The following is a 16241-nucleotide window of genomic DNA, read 5'->3' on the forward strand; positions in this document are numbered from 1 at the left end:
CACAAAGATAGACATAGAAAACAAACCTTTGGTTGAAAAGAAATTAAAATGCTGTCCTAAAATAGATTTCACTGGTGCGTGAATAGCAACACCATTTTTACTGTTTAAAATTTTGTCTACTTTTTTCACTGAAATGTAGAGAAGTTTATTTATTGGTAAAAGTCCATAAACCATGTACAGAAATCCTTCAGTGTAATAACTGAAGGTAAAAAAAAATGTCTGGATGCATTATAATGTGATTGATGTCTTTGTTTACATTAATGTATAGAGTCTATGGAGTCCAATAAAAAAATGTCAGTCACAGTTAGGGTTCATGCACACTGGATTAAAAAATGCTACTTTTACAGTTTTGCATTTTGCCTGTAGAAGCAGCCCAATGTTTTTCTATTTGTCCATACACATTAGAACTGCCAAAAGCAAGAATCTCATAGTGCAGGAGAAGCTCTGCTATTTGACAGGCAGGGTTGGGATTATGAGTTTTCTGAGGTATGAGGGGGTCTAAGGACCCTCGTATAGTCTGGTACTCATTTTTTTAGGGGTTCAACTAAAATGAATTAAAAGGTACTTCAGCTATATTGTTACCTTAGGCACCTATTTGATAATGACAGGTTCACTTTTTTAATTCTAACAATTCTAAGCAAATAAGTGTGGATTTCTAATCTTTTTTTCCCAAACAAATCAATATTTACAGCAAAAAAAATATTTCCAACTATATCATTGTCGGTTACATATATCGTATTCATATGCAAATCTTTCTACAGCTTTGATTTTCTAGCACCCCTAATGTTATAGCTTCACTGTAGAATATTTTGAGATTTTGGGGGTTATTTACTAAAGGCAAATCCACTTTGCACTACAAGTGCAAACTACAAGTGCAAAGTGCACTTAAAATTGCACTGAAGGTGCACTTGGAAGTGCAGTCGCTGTAGATCCGAGGGGGACATGCAAGGAGAATAAAAAACTGCATTTTAGCTTGTACATGATTGGATAATAAAATCCCCTAATTTCAGATCTACCCCTCAGATTTACAGCGACTGCACTTCCAAGTGCAATTTCTATGCAATTTCAAGTGCACTTTGCACTTGTAGTGTAAAGTGGATTTGCCTTTCGTAAATAACCCCCTATCTGTTTATATTTATAGTGGCTGCTTATGTTTCTGGTGGAAAACAACAGCATTGTTGAGCGCTGGGAGGGAGGTACCATTTACTTTTGTGCTTGATTATCTCTCATTGTTTACATATGCAGATCTTATTGCCTATTTTCTTATGTAAAGCCATATTCAGATTAAATAGCCATTAACTATACATGAACTATCTTAATACAGCCATATAAATATAAACTGTATGTGCTTAGCCTTTGTCCTATAAGTACAGGTGATAATATCTTTTACTGCATGTGGATGCAAAGGGGCTCCCACTGAAGTATTACCGCCCATTAATCTATCTCAATGCTTTTACACAACAAAACAGGTTAAAACATATTATTATTGCAGCTCGACAATTATGGTGAAAGAAATAGCTTGGTGCCATATTCGAGTTTCACAATTTAGCCTTCATATAAATCAGTGCAAGGAGAATGATAAGTAACTCATAGCAAGTAATCCGATTTCAACTTTGCTTAAAAAGTCAGAACAAAGAAAGGTTATTGGTTGCTATGATGGGTTACACAATTTTCCATATAAATTGTGAAGTTACCTATTTGCCACCAGGCCCAGAATGACTACCTGGCTACTTGGCTCTAGCCGCAGGACTTCTTGTGTTTCAGATTATTACTTATTTGTTTTAAACTCCTATGAGCTGCTCAGAGCAGTTCAGATTAGAAAATAGCATTATTCACTGCAGGTTACACGTTTGTGAGCTCAGCCTTCATGAATGAGCCTATGCATGTATGCGAATACACAAGCTTTATGTATGTTTCCTTATTTATCTTTACTTTCTTTATCTTCAGATATGTCTGACAGTGTCAAATATAAGATCTCAATAGCTAAAAAAAGGTAATCAACTACAGGGCATCTTTGACACTCATAGAAGTTTTTAGACAATATAGGGTTAATTTTCCAAACAAGTACAGCAGGTTCACTTTGAAAGGTTAATTTTCACAAGATTGGGCAGCACAGTGACTAAGTGGTTAGAACTTCCACCTAGCAGCACTAGGGTTGCCAGTTCGAGCACTACTGCATGGAGTTTGCATTTTCTCCCTGTGCCTGCATGGGTTACTCCGGTTTCCTCCCACATTCCAAAGACATACTGGTAGGTTAACTGGCCCCTGTCTCAAATGTATCAATGTGAGTTAGATCTTAGATTGTAAGCTCCTTGAGGGCAGGGACTGATGTGAATGTATAATAAATATATATGTAAAGTGCTTAACAAGAGTGAAAAAGTATATATCCAAAGCAATAAGCTAATGAAAAGTCCAAAAGTAAAGCGAGTTATATGTAACTGTGAAAACAAATAGACATAATATGTGAGAAGTCCATCCAATACGTAATCTATAAGTGTACTATGCGCTCACCAAAGACATCAAAATATCAAGCAGAAAGTGGTATTCACGAATATCACCAAGATCCATGATGAATTTCTGTGCAAGTAAACCTCCATCCAAAATATGCATGCACCCGAAATGAGACATACAAACGCTCCAAAGATTAATCCTTAGTCAATCTCCCTTAGTTTATCCCGTTGGCAGCATGGATTCCTCCGACACGCTTCGTGTGCACGGACGTTATCAAGGGATACGACTCTCTTGATAACGTGCATGAGCACATAACAAGTAGGGAGGGGCCTACGTGCTGACGTCACATCGCCACCTCCATGTGTTTGGAGCAGCAGCCGTCATTGTAAATCTGTTTGGCTTGTTTTTAGGCTCTGCAGCATATATACATGTATTTTAAATACTTTTGACAATAAATACTACACTATATAAGCTGTCTTGGGCTACTGGTTGTTGAGATTTTTTGCACTTAGTTTGTTGCTTCCTGGAAGAAGGAATCCATGCTGCCAACATGATAAACTAAGGGAGACCGACTAAGGATTACTCATTGGAGCTTTTGTATGTCTCATTTCTGGTGAGTGCAAATTTTGGGTGGAGGTTCATTTGCACAGGAATTCATCACAGATTTTGGTGATATTCGGTGGATACAAATCTTTCTGCTTGATATTTTGATGTCTTTGGTGAGCGCATAGTACAACTATAGATTATGTATTGGATGGACTTCTTACATATTATAGACTTTTTTCCACAGTTGCATATAACTCACTTTACTAATAATTGGACTTTTCATTAACTTATTGCTTTGGATATATACTTTTTTACTCTTGTTAATCACTGCACATTTATTATTTATATTTTATTTACAGTGTTTTGTACAGTCACCTTGCATGCCAGCTGCTATATTGATTGGTGCGCTCACTATAGCTATTTTATATTTTAAATATATATGTAAATCGCTGCGTAAATTGACAGTGCTATATAAGTACCTGTAAAAAAATAAATAATTGTATTATGGAAATCAGCAGAGCTTTACCTCTTGCACTAAGCGAGAGAGAGAAAAGTGAAAATTTACTTCACCAAGTAAACGTTCTATTTGCCTTTATTAAACCAACCCCTATGTAAGTTCAGCCTGTTGATGAGCAGCAACTGTCAGCTTCAGGTAACCTCTGATCCATGACTCCCAAGAGTTGTGAAACATTTTAAAAGTATTTTTCTTTGAATGTATTCATTTTATTTGTAAGATTACTTCCCAAACAGGAGGCAAATTTTCATTTTAACTAAAAAGCATAACAGGCAGCCAACCAGTGTTGGAAGATCAGATGAGGAAGATTGGCTCAAAAAGATAAAATTAAGTGCAGATACTATGGGGATGATTTACTAAAGGCAAATCCACTTTGCACTACAAGTGCAATGCATGTGCACTTAGAAGTGCAGTCACTGTAGATCTGAGGGGAAGCTCTGTTGATTTCTATCATTTAATCATGTACAAGCAAAAATGCTGTTTTTTATTTTCCTTGCATACCCCCCCTCAGATCTATAGCGACTTTACTTTCAAGTGCACTTGTAGTGCAAAGTGGATTTGCCTTTAGTAAATCAACCCCTATGCCTTAACCCTTTCACCGACAAGCCCTGCTCTCTACTTTTAACCTCAGGTAAGTATAAGGGGGGAGGGGGGGTGTGGCTAGACAATTACTTGGACATTTTTACCTTAATATAGAGAATGCATTAAGGTAAAAAAATGTTGAAAAATGTTTAGCCTTTAGAACCACTTTAAGTTAAATTGTTGCTGAACCTGCTAAACCCAGGAGCCCGCATTCACTATATCTGGTCTCCCACAGTACACAGAACATGGAAATGCAATTATTTTAGTAAATATAAACTGCTAAATACCTTTTCTCATCAGCAGTATATAGCAATTTTCATTCTCCTATGACTGTTCTATGAGGCTGCAGGACCCCTGACTCTCTGTCTGGACAGTGCTGATTGGCCTTGTGCCGATCACATGCACCCTCCCAAGAAACAAAAAAAAAACTCTCTAGCAATATACACCAAACTGGCAATGTGCAGAGTGACTCCAAGGCACTGACTTTTCAGGAGATTGATTGGGGCCAGTGGAAGAAGGGAGGATCAGAGAAGATAGGATCACACAGCCTTTTTACATAATGCAGAGGATTAACCCCTTAGGTTCCACAGTGACTATAACAAGCATGCTTTACTGCATATATAGACTGATTTTACTGTTGTGAGTTTAGCAACACTGAATAACACATATTAGTACAAGTTAAATTATGTCTTTTTGTGAAATGGTAAAAATCACAGGTATGTAAAGCTGTAAATAGGCAATTTATAATAAAAATCCACAGTGCCATGTATGAGCTGTGTTGGTGTGCATTTTGATAAAATTATGCAGGCATACATTTTATCACAGTTTAGTGCATTACAATGCAGGGTAACGCATTGCAGTGGGCTACTTTGCATGGATTTGAAAAAAAATCATTAAAAAAAAAAAAAAAAAAAAGGACTGCAATGCATTGTAGCAAAGCACCGTGCACCAATAATATGCTGTGAGGGGAAAAAGCCTGGTATAGGTAGGGAGATATCGTGGTTATTGCGGGGTGAGTTACAGAGATGGAAGGTGCAGAGAGGTCGATCGGAAGCCACAGAGAAGCTGGGGGAGAGCATCGGGGATCTGGAGTGTACAGAGGGGGTGAGAGCAGTGTGGATCAAAGGGCAGAAGGAGCAGGAGAAAAGCCTTAAAGGGATTGGGGGGCACAAGGAGGTGGGGAGAAAAATAGCGGGCATCAGAAGGCACATGATGGACACACAGACAGGGGAACTGTCACAAGTATGGCACAGAGTGGGGAAGCTGGTGGTATTGTGTGTGTGGGGATTTTATTAAATGGCTTTGATCAGGGACTTTTCAGCTCTTGACAACAGTTATTCATTAATGAGCAAAGTGAGGGGGCCCTTCTGTTATAAGCTCATGGTTGTTGAAGTAACCATGAGCTTATAAGCAGATGAGAAATCCAAGAACGTAAGGCTTACTTAGCTAGTCAACTGGAAGTAGTTTTTTTTCTTTCAACAGAAACCTTACTTACTTGACAGCAAAAGGGTTCAAATTAAACCTGGAAATATGTTGTTACTACGGATGCAATACAATTTGTGAGTTTTACAAATTTCATCAATATTTATTCTAGAAATGTTTTAAATGCTTGAGATAAATTATCATCTTAATTCATGCTCCTGCAAAAATAAGCTCAATACCAGTACACCTGCCCCATGCCTGAAATACTAGTACTTACAGATACTGATCATCTGGCACACCTTACCAATCAACGACCTTACCAATCAATGACCAAGAAATCAATAAACGTCTGACAACAGTTTCTGATGCTGTGGCCTGCTAGTTTCCAATAAGAGAGTGCAGCTGGCATGCTGCTGACTAGACTAGTAGCCAAACAGAGCAGTATTTGAAATCTGCTAGCATTTGATCATGGAGAGGCAGAGGTGTTAGAAAAAGCAATATTAAATGTCTTAATAGTTCAGTCATGGGAGGGCTAGCTGCATCACTGACTATCTGCCATCATAGCACTGGTACTCAAATATGTCTTGTGCTGCCACTCTTTCTCTTAGCTGTTTTTCATGAGCTGTCTATATGAAAATATTGTTGTATTATACATGTCTAATAAACATACAGGGTCATGCTGTTAATATCATATACATGACAAATTTTGCCATAGTTATTGAGAAGTTTTTTGAAAGCCGATGCCTTATAGTAATTATTTCTTTATGGAGTTTGTGGGCTTATAGTGGTTAGAACAGTGGGAGATCTAAGGTTGGCCACAGATGAGAATATTCATTCCTTCCACCACAGGTGAAAGGAAAGAAAATCTCTCAATTCCCCCATTAACATAGTCATTGTTGATGGGGGAATGCCTCCCGCTGTGCTATTATATTCTGCTAGCGGGGGGGGGGCGCAGGGAGCATTTCCGGAAGGCAGAATACAATGGTTACTGGTAGCAGCTATAGCCGTTGGCATTAACCGAATGTAGAAAGATCCAACATGCTGGTTGTATGGATCGACTTGGGTACAATCAGCCTGATCATACATGAATCGAAATTTGACCAGTGTCTGCTAAACCAGATGCATTTCAATCCATGTATCCATGCTGGCTTAAGGGAACTTTTTTATACATGTTTACAATAGAAATGTATTATCCACATGTGTTTCTATATCTCTGCTTCAATATTCAAGCATTTTGTTTGCATGTACATATGTGCATGTACATATTTTAGGCCAGAGAAAGTAGCTCATTGAAATTGAAAACGTTATTACGGACTTGCATCAATTTAAAATATATTCTAATTAAAATATACAAACATTTCCTACCAGAATATTTTTCTACTATCCATAAAATGATGCTTGGAAACGTTTCTGTTTTATTCCACATTTTTATAACTTGATAAAGGTGACTCAACTAATCATTACTTGATGAGGGAGCAATGTAATCATACAATCAATGAGGCTGGCAAGGATGTACGTCACACAATCAGCATTCTCACAACGCCCTTTATTTGTTTTTATTTTTTGCAAAGTTGAAATGCAGGTTTGCGCTTTTGTCTAGAGATGGGCGAACGGTTCGGCCCGAGCATAAGTTTGGGCCAAACTTTGGTTGTTCGGATGTTCGGCGAACACCGAACAATATGCGGTGTTCTGGGCAAATTCAAAAGCCACTGGAATGTCTATGGGACACCAACATGAAAAATCAAAAGTGCTCATTTTAAAGGCTTATATGCAAGTTATTGTCATAAAAAGTGCTTGGGGACCCGGGTCCTGCCCCAGGGGACATGTATCAATGCAGAAAAAAGTTTTAAAAACAGACGTTTTTTCGGGAGCAGTGATTTTAATAATGCTTAAAGTGAAACAATAAAAATGAAATATTCCATTAAATAGTGTGCCTGGGGGGTGTCTATAGTATGCCTGTAAAGTGGCACAGTTTTCCTGTGTTTAGAACAGTACTACAGCTAAATGACATTTTTAAAGGAAAAAAGTCATTTAAAACTGATCCCGGCTGTAATGAATTGTTGGGTCTCGGCAATATAGATAAAACTCATTGAAAAAAACGGCATGGGTTCCCCCCCAGTCTATTACCAGGCCCTTTTGGTCTGGTATGAATATTAATGGGAACCCCAAAAAAAAAAATTGCGTGGGGGTCCCCCCAAAATCCATACCGGGCCCTTCAGGTCTGATATGGAAATCAAGGGAAACCATGCGCCAAATTTAAAAAAAATGGCGTAGGGGTCCCCCTCAAAATCCATACCAGACCCTTATCCGAGGACGCAACCTGGCAGGCCGCAGGAAAAAGAGGTGGGGATGAGAGTGTCTCCCCTCCTGAACTGTACCAGGCCACATGCCCTCAACATCGGGAGGGTGCTTTGGAGTAGTCCCCCAATGCACCTTGTCTCCATGTTGATGGGGACAAGGGCCTCATCTCCACAACCCTTGCCCGGTGGTTGTGGGGGTATGCGGGAGGAAGACTTATCGGAATCTGGAAGCCCCATTTAACAAGTCGACCCCCAGATCCCGCCCCCCATGTAAATTGGTAAGGGGTACATTGTACACCTACCATTTCACAAAAGAAAGTGTCAAAAATAGTAAAAAAGACAGGAGACACTCACAAACAAGTCCTTTATTAAAAGATAAAAAAATAAAAATGTCCCGCGATGTCCTTTCATCTTCTATCACGCCGCTGATGAGCCAAAAAAGAAAAAAAAACCCGCAACACCTCCACCTCCCGCCGAGTGACGCTTCTTCTTGGTGACAGCTCTTATATAGCTGAGGGTGGGGCAACCCGGTGACATAAACGGGTGACCCCTCCCCCTCTGATGCCTCCTGACATCAGAGGAAGGCGGGGTCACCTATTTACGTTACCGAGTGGCCCTGCCCTCAGCTATATAAGAGCTGTCACCAAGAAGAAGCATCACTAGGTGGGAGCCTCCCATGGAGGCAGAGCTGTTGTGGTTTTTTCTTTTTTCGGCTCATTGGGCGACGTGATAGAAGATGAATGGACATCACGGGACATTTTTTTTTTTTATCTTTTAACCACTTGCCAACCGCTGCACGCAGATAAACGCCGGCACAATGGCAGCAGTGGGCAAATGGGCATACCTGTACGTCCCCTTTAAGAGCCGGGGCTAGGCCGCGTACAGTGTGACTGTACTCGTGGGACCGGTGGACTCGATGTCTCCCGGCGAACGTGTCACGGAGCCGCAGAACGGGGAAGTGCCTATGTAAACAAGGCATCTCCCCGTTCTGCCTTGTGTCCTGACAGAGATCACTGCTCCCAGTTGAAGCCCATCCCCCCACAGTTAGAATCACTCCCTAGGACACTTAACCCCTTCATCGCCCCCTAGTAGTTGTTAAAGGGGTCTTCCAGATTCCAAAAAGCCCCCCATCAACATGGGGACAAGGTGTTTTGGGGGGGATACTCCAAAGCACCCTCCCCATGTTGAGGGCAAGTGGCCTGGTACGGTTCAGGAGGGGGAGGCACTCTCTCATCCCCCCTTTTCCTGCAGCCTGCCATGTTGCGTGCTCGGATAAGGGTCTGGTATGAATTTTGGAGGGGACCCCTACTCCATTTCTTTTTTACATTTTAGCACAGGGTTCCCCTTAAAATTCATACCAGACCTGAAGGGTCTGGTATGGACTTTGGGGGGGACCCCTCCACCATTTTTTAAAATTTGGCACAGGGTTCCCCTAATTTCCATACCAGACCTGAAGGGCCTGGTATGGATTTTGGGGGGGACCCCCACGCAATTTTTTTTTAATTTTTGGTTCGGGGTTCCCCTTAATATTCATACCAGACCCAAAGGGCCTGGTAATGGACTGGGGGGGACCCATGCCGTTTTTTTCAATGAGTTTTATCTATATTGCCAAGGCCCGACAATTTATTACAGCTGCGATCAGTTTTAGATGACTTTTTTCCTTTAGAAATGTCATTTTGCTGTGGTACTGTTCTAAACACGGCAAAACTGCGCCACTTTACAGGCATACTATAGACACCCCCCAGACGCAATATTTAAAGGAATATTTCATTTTTATTGTTTCACTTTAAGCATTATTAAATTCACTGCACCCGAAAAAACGGCCGCTTTTAAAACTTTTCTTTGCATTGATACATGTCCCCTGGGGCAGGACCAGGGTCCCCAAACACTTTTTTATGACAATAACTTGCATATAAGCCTTTAAAATGAGCACTTTTGATTTTTCATGTTCGTGTCCCATAGACTTTAACGGTGTTCGTGTGTTCTTCCGAATTCTTTGCCTGTTCGGATGTTCTGGTGCGAACCAAACCAGGGGTGTTCGGCTTATGCTTACTCGTGTCCAATAACAAAACATGTCATGTCTAATATACTCCTAGCTACAATCATCTAAAGTAGCTTAGAAGTATAACAAGTCAAGCAGATGTCTTTATCAGCCATTCAGCAGTTCATCTCTGTACTAGGGCATGACCATCAGCGTTTTATGCAACACCCTCTGTATATTTCCATAAGATTAAAGTCCAGATGGTCAAATCTACTGAATATATCTGAAGCCTGCACGGAAACACAGTGAAGTAAGGTACTATATATTAAAATACTGTCTGTTGTATCTATATCAATAAATACACTACCAATATATTCTAAAAACAAAACCAACAGCAATGAGTAAAATATGAATATACGCATAGATTAGTCTCTCATTAAATGTTATTAAATATATAACAAGAAACTAAATTTCAATGGGCTAATCTTTAAGAGATGTGCGGGAATCAAACATAATAAATTTACATACTGACCTAGATGGCTGCAGCATTGGTCCGATGCTGCAGCTGTTCCCTGCCAGCTCTAAGACAGCTGGTCAGTCACCACTTTGTGCTCTGCCCCTCCAGCGATCACTGGAGTGTTGGGCTATGGAAGGGGAGGGAGAGGCTGGCTCAGACTCCCAGAAGTGCACTGAGAGGCTAAGCCAGATGCCAGTCAGTCATCTGTGTGGATCCTGACATTATTGTTGGGATCTCTGCAGAGCCTGGACCAGCACTGTGACATCAGCCAACAGTAAGCTTTAGCCCACTGTCGGCTAAATCTGGGTCACAGGACCAAGTACAATCCTATGACCCGCAGGAGAAGTATGGCCAAAAGAGCTTTGGTCATACATCCCCTTTAAAAATATTTCTTGTAGAAATAATATTTATAACATAAAGCAGCAAATGAGGCCTTTATAAGATATTTGATTTAAAATGTCATGCAACACTACCGTAATTAAATTTACAGTATGTCCTTTTTTTCCCACAAACAGAGCTTTCTTTTGGTGGTATTTGATCACCACTGGGTTTTTTATTTTTTGTGCTATACAGAAAAAAGTCGACAATTAAAAAAAAAAAAAAACAATATGTTTTACCTACTGCTATAAAACATATCCAATAAAAAATAATATAAAAAAATCTAACTGTTTTCATAAATTTAGGCCAATATGTACTCTGATACATATTTTTGGTAAAAAAAATCAGAATAAGCATATATTGATTGGTTTGCGCAAAAGTTATAGAGTCTACAAACTATGTGATATATACTAGAATTTTTTTTTCTTTTAATACTAGTAATGGTGCCGATCAGTGACTTATAGCAGGACTGCGATACTGTGATGGACAGTCTGACACTAACTGTCACTTTTGACACTTTGTGGGAACCAGTGACACACTGGCTGGGAAGGGGGTTAAACATCAAGGGCGATCAAAGGATTAAGTGTGTTTTGTAACCAGTATTTTTCTGTACTATGTGTGTTGTTTTTACTAAGGGATCTGATAAATTTAAATTCCTGCTTTGTAGGGAAAGAAAATCCATCATATCCCTGCTGACAGAACAGAGCTCTGCCTTGTTTACATAGAACAGGCGAAGTCCATTGGCCGGCACCCACTGATCAGCTTGTGCTGTGTCTAATCATAGCACAGCTGCAGTGCCCCCTGCCCTGAACTGCCGGATGAAGTACTAGACACATGATCTGGTGCAGGGGAGCTGCTCTGTTGCCGTATAACTAAGTAATGCGGTCGGCAAGCAGTTAAGAAAAACTAAAGTGATTTTGAAATCGATGGCAAGAAAACATCTCATAAAATTTGGGACAGGACAACAAAAAGCTGGCAAAGGAAGTGGTTCCTAACAAGGAAGAGCAGAAAGAATATTTTTTCAACTAATTAGGTTAATTGGCATCAGGTCAGTAGTATGACTGAGTGCCTCAGATGTAAAATTACAAAGACTTTAAAGGCTAAGTTCACCTTTGTTCACATTTTTTTTCTAAAATCCAGCTCCCTATGTACCAATATAGCATTAATGTAGTTCTTTTGCAAAAATAAAAAAAGGTTTCCATTTATTCTACACACACTCACCTCACTGTCCTCATGGCTGTTTAAAAATATTGCTCCTTTACTTTTGCCTTACTTCCTGGATAGACTTCAGGGCATGACACAGGAAGGATTTGACCAGTTGACCTCATTAGCACACACCTCGCATCATCTACCCTCAGCTAGTGAACTCCTTCCTGAGTCATGACCTAAAGTCTGTCCAAGAAGTAAGGCAGAAGTAATAGAGCAGTATTTTCAAACAGCCATGAGGACAGTGAGGGAAGCGTGTGTAGAATAAATGGAAAACTTTTTTATTTTTGCAAAATAAGTACATTAATGCTATATTGGTACATAGGGGAGCTGGAATTTAGAAAAAAAAAAGTGAACACAGGTGAACTTAGCCTTTAAATATATCATCACCTATAGCACATAATATCATCAAAAGATTCAGAGAATCCAGAGAAATCTCAAGGGTGCAGGGGACAAGGCCCGAAATGCAATATTGCTTGTGATCTTCGGGCCCTCGGAGCACTGAATTAAAAACAGGTAATAGCTGGCTGTGCAGAGAGCCATGAACAGCTGGGGCCACTGGTGGCCTGTCATTACAGTGAACGGGCACGATGGCTGCACCTAGCCGATCAGAGCCGTGGCACAAAGCAAAAGCTAAAATTCACCGGTGAAATTTCTGACACAGGAATGTGAAGATTATTGACTACAGGCTGTGTGTACAGGGAAGCAAATGAAACCATGAAGCAACATGATCAATGCAGATAAAAACATAAGGTGTAGATAAGAAGGTTTATAATGTTTTTAAAGAGAAACTTTATTCCCCTATACCTATTATTCAGGGTTGTCCTCGATTCACATATTCAGCTGCCGATAAAACACATAAATGGGAAGTAGGTGAAGCCTTGTTTATTCCTAATGGGACTAAACAAAGGCTTCACCTATTTACCTTTTGTGGGGGAGTAGTATCTTATAGCATCCAAAAATTTAAAAATGTATTAATAATAGTGATTTTGGACTGAGGTGTGTTTAGCACAAAATGGTGACTCATGCAGGAAAATTATATTTTGATGGGAGGAAAAATTACTTTTGAGATGGCATATATAAACAAAGCAATAGGGACAAAAAGATGTTCCATTAAAGAACTACTAGATGGTACCGGTCCTTTTAGGAGTAGCCATTTTAAGAAATATCTATAAATAGAAGTAGCTTAGAGAATAGTAGCCATTTGCCATTGGGTGTTTATAGCACTTTATTCTTTGAACACTTATGATTTATTTGTTGCACCCTGGACGAAGCTCTATTTATGAGCGAAACATGTAGGGTATTTTGGGTTCACAGGATAGGTTTTGGTGCATGATCACTTCAACATGGGGATATACAGTATTTGGTGGGGAGGGGTTTTGATTAGTCTGGCTAATCTCCTAGATCAGGAATAGGAGTGATTAGCATACTGCAGCATAGGACAGTTTATGGGTCCAGTTAGAATAGAAAGATTAGGGACACCTTTCCAGGAGTGCCTTTGAATATGGAGGAAATTTAGTGGCATGTAATTCTGAGATCTGCCCAATATACTCCTTCTAATTGCTACAGTGTAGATAGAGGTAACCAGACTGAGAGGCTGCCCCTAAACAGAAATTAGCTACATAAACATGTGGCGGTCTCCACAACTTATGTATCACTTTCCTTTAGCTATTAAGGTACACTGAGACTAACCAACAAATAACAGGATAGTGTTCTAAGAACGTATTTATTTGCTAAAGTAAGACTCTCCTTTGTACTTAGTCTCTTTTCCTATCCTTCCAAACAAATGTATGACTTAAAGTGATTGTAAAGGCTCGTTCTTTTTCCCCATAAAAATAATAAACATGTTGTACTTACCTCCTCTGTGCAGTGGTTTTGCACATAGAAGCCTGGATCCTTCACTTCTCGGGTCCTACATTCTGGGCTCCTGGCCCCACCCTCCAGTTCAGTGCCTCCACAAAATGCAGATTGCTATGGGGGCACCCAAGCCAAGTCACAGCTCCCTGTGTCCATTCAGACACGGAGTCCCGACCCGGCCCTGCCTCCTCTCTCACCTGATTGGATAGCTGACTTTGATTGACAGCAGCGGGAGCCAATGGCGCCACTGCTGTGTCTTAGCCAATCAGGAAGGAGAATCTCGGATTGCTGAGAAACTCGTGGACATTGCTAGACAGAGAGGGACCTCAGGGAAGTGTTAGGGGGCTAAGGGGGATCCTGATCACAGAAAGTAAAGAAAATGTGAGCCTTTAAAACCACGTTAACATTTAACAATGCATGGCTTTGTTCATTGGCTTGTGAATTTGATTGACAGCAGCAGGAGTCAATCGCTCCGGCTGCTGCCTCTCTGTGCTGTGAGTAGAGAGAGAGCAGAGAGAGCAGCTGCTCTCGGGCACAGCGCTGGATCAAGATCAGGCCCAGGTAAGTTTTTAGAGGGCCTGGGGGCAATCCTGATCACAGAAAGTAGAAAAAATGTAAGCCTTTAAAACCACTTTAACATTTAAAGTGGTTGTAAACCCTTACAACACACTTTTTGCTACAGGTAAGGTACGGTTTAGGAGATATCCCCTGTATTTGCATGTGCCGACGTCATCGGCACTTGCGCACTGAAGCAAACTGAAGCAATGGCATGTACGTGGCGTTGCTTCAGTGAATGTGCCATTACCGGCGGCTCCCGCCGAAGCGGGATACGAGGAGGGCTGCAGGGGCTTCGATCTCAGGTAAGTAATTCATAATGAGCTAGTATGCTAAGCATACTAGCTCATTATGCCTTTGTCTTGCAGGGTTTTTGTTTTTTTGTTTGTTCTACGGTTTACAACCACTTTAGCAATGTGTGACTTTGTTCATTGGCTTGTGACAACTGTATATATACTGTATGTCCTGTATTACTTATAGTTCTTATATTTTTAGTAACACTTATGCTTATTCTGATCTATTTGGTATTATGACAGCATTATCCATTGTATTGGCAATTATTGCCCACCTAATCAGACCTTGCAGAACAAGACTCTGATATCACACCAAAATTCTATTCTTTGAAACAGGTTTGTATTAGGCAAAATGGAAAATGCACTGCATTGTTCCTAATACAATAAAAAGCCGCTAATGTGTTAGAAACCTCCAATTTAATTTTCCTAGTAGGAGCATACTTGTGACTATTAAGATAAATGACAGAATGATACTAGTAAGTTTATATCACATTAGGGACACTAATGTAATTAGCAAATCAAGGGGAATGTAATGAATGAATTAAGCTTAATGGTAATCGCAGTAATGCATTTTGCTCATCAACACAGTAATAGAGTAGTGGTGTTTGAGAAAGAGTATTAAAAATGCTAAAGGGTGCCCATTTTAAAAGAATAAACATAAAATTAGCATCATCTTGATTTCTATATAATAAAATTAGAGATTCCTGGTTAAATTGGAACTTCATCCAAACAGCTAAATACAGAGTTCAGATACATATATATGAACTGTGTTAGTGACCGCAATGTTAGAAATTCTGTGCAGCCACTCTTATTATTCAAGTACCATGTCATATGAAAATCTTCAATTACTTAGTAATCACTGACTACCTTAGCATAGAATCAAACAAAATTCAATTTTAATAAATAAAATAGGATTTTTGACTAGCCAGTCTGTTTCATAGAGTATGTGACATGGGATCTTTAACAATTACCATGGGTTATATGCAGCTACATTCAGGTGATTGGACACTGGCAAAAAAGAGAGGTTGCAAGGAAATCCCCCTATGCAAGCCATTCCTTTCACAGCTAGCCTCCATTCTGTACCACACAATAGGAAGATCACGTTAACAGAGGGTTAGATCTGGGTTCTGTACCATACTCCTTGCAAATCTGAGAATAAGCCGTTTGATGCTAAAAGCCTGTGAAGCACTAACAGACCTGTGCCTTCATAGAGATAAGAGGAACCCTAACTTTCTGACTATAGGCTTGAATTATGACTTGTCTAATTCACCTAGAAATGATGGAGTGCAAAAAGGGAGTCCACTTCAAGTGTTCTCTGGAATAACGAAGTATAAATCTGCCTAAAAGAGGCCGTGGCCGAGAGATATACTATAACAAAGCATACAATGTCAAAACAGTTGAGAGAAATTTCCTTGGGTGTTCCAGAGCAGGACATAGAGAGGGGAAAACAATGTCTTTGTTAGGATGGAAGGAACAAGGATTTACAGTTGTATGCAAAAGTTTAGGAACCCCTGACAATTTCCATGATTGTCATTTATAAATATTTGGGTGTTTGGATCAGCAATTTCATTTTGATCTGTCAAATAACTGAAGGACACAGTAATATTTCAGTAGTGAAATGAGGTTTATTCGATTAACA

The 16241-nt window shown here is 39.9% G+C and overlaps 1 protein-coding gene across 35 annotated transcripts in view; it reads right to left on the bottom strand.

Annotated features, from left to right (window-relative positions):
- PTPRD (protein tyrosine phosphatase receptor type D) overlaps nucleotides 1-16241 on the bottom strand; it is a 2697868-nt gene that overhangs the window by 131237 nt on the left and 2550390 nt on the right. The gene's annotated exons all lie outside the window — the stretch shown is intronic.

This window comes from Aquarana catesbeiana, linkage group LG01, assembly GCF_042186555.1.
Source record: "Aquarana catesbeiana isolate 2022-GZ linkage group LG01, ASM4218655v1, whole genome shotgun sequence".
Classification (NCBI taxonomy): Eukaryota; Metazoa; Chordata; class Amphibia; order Anura; family Ranidae; genus Aquarana; species Aquarana catesbeiana.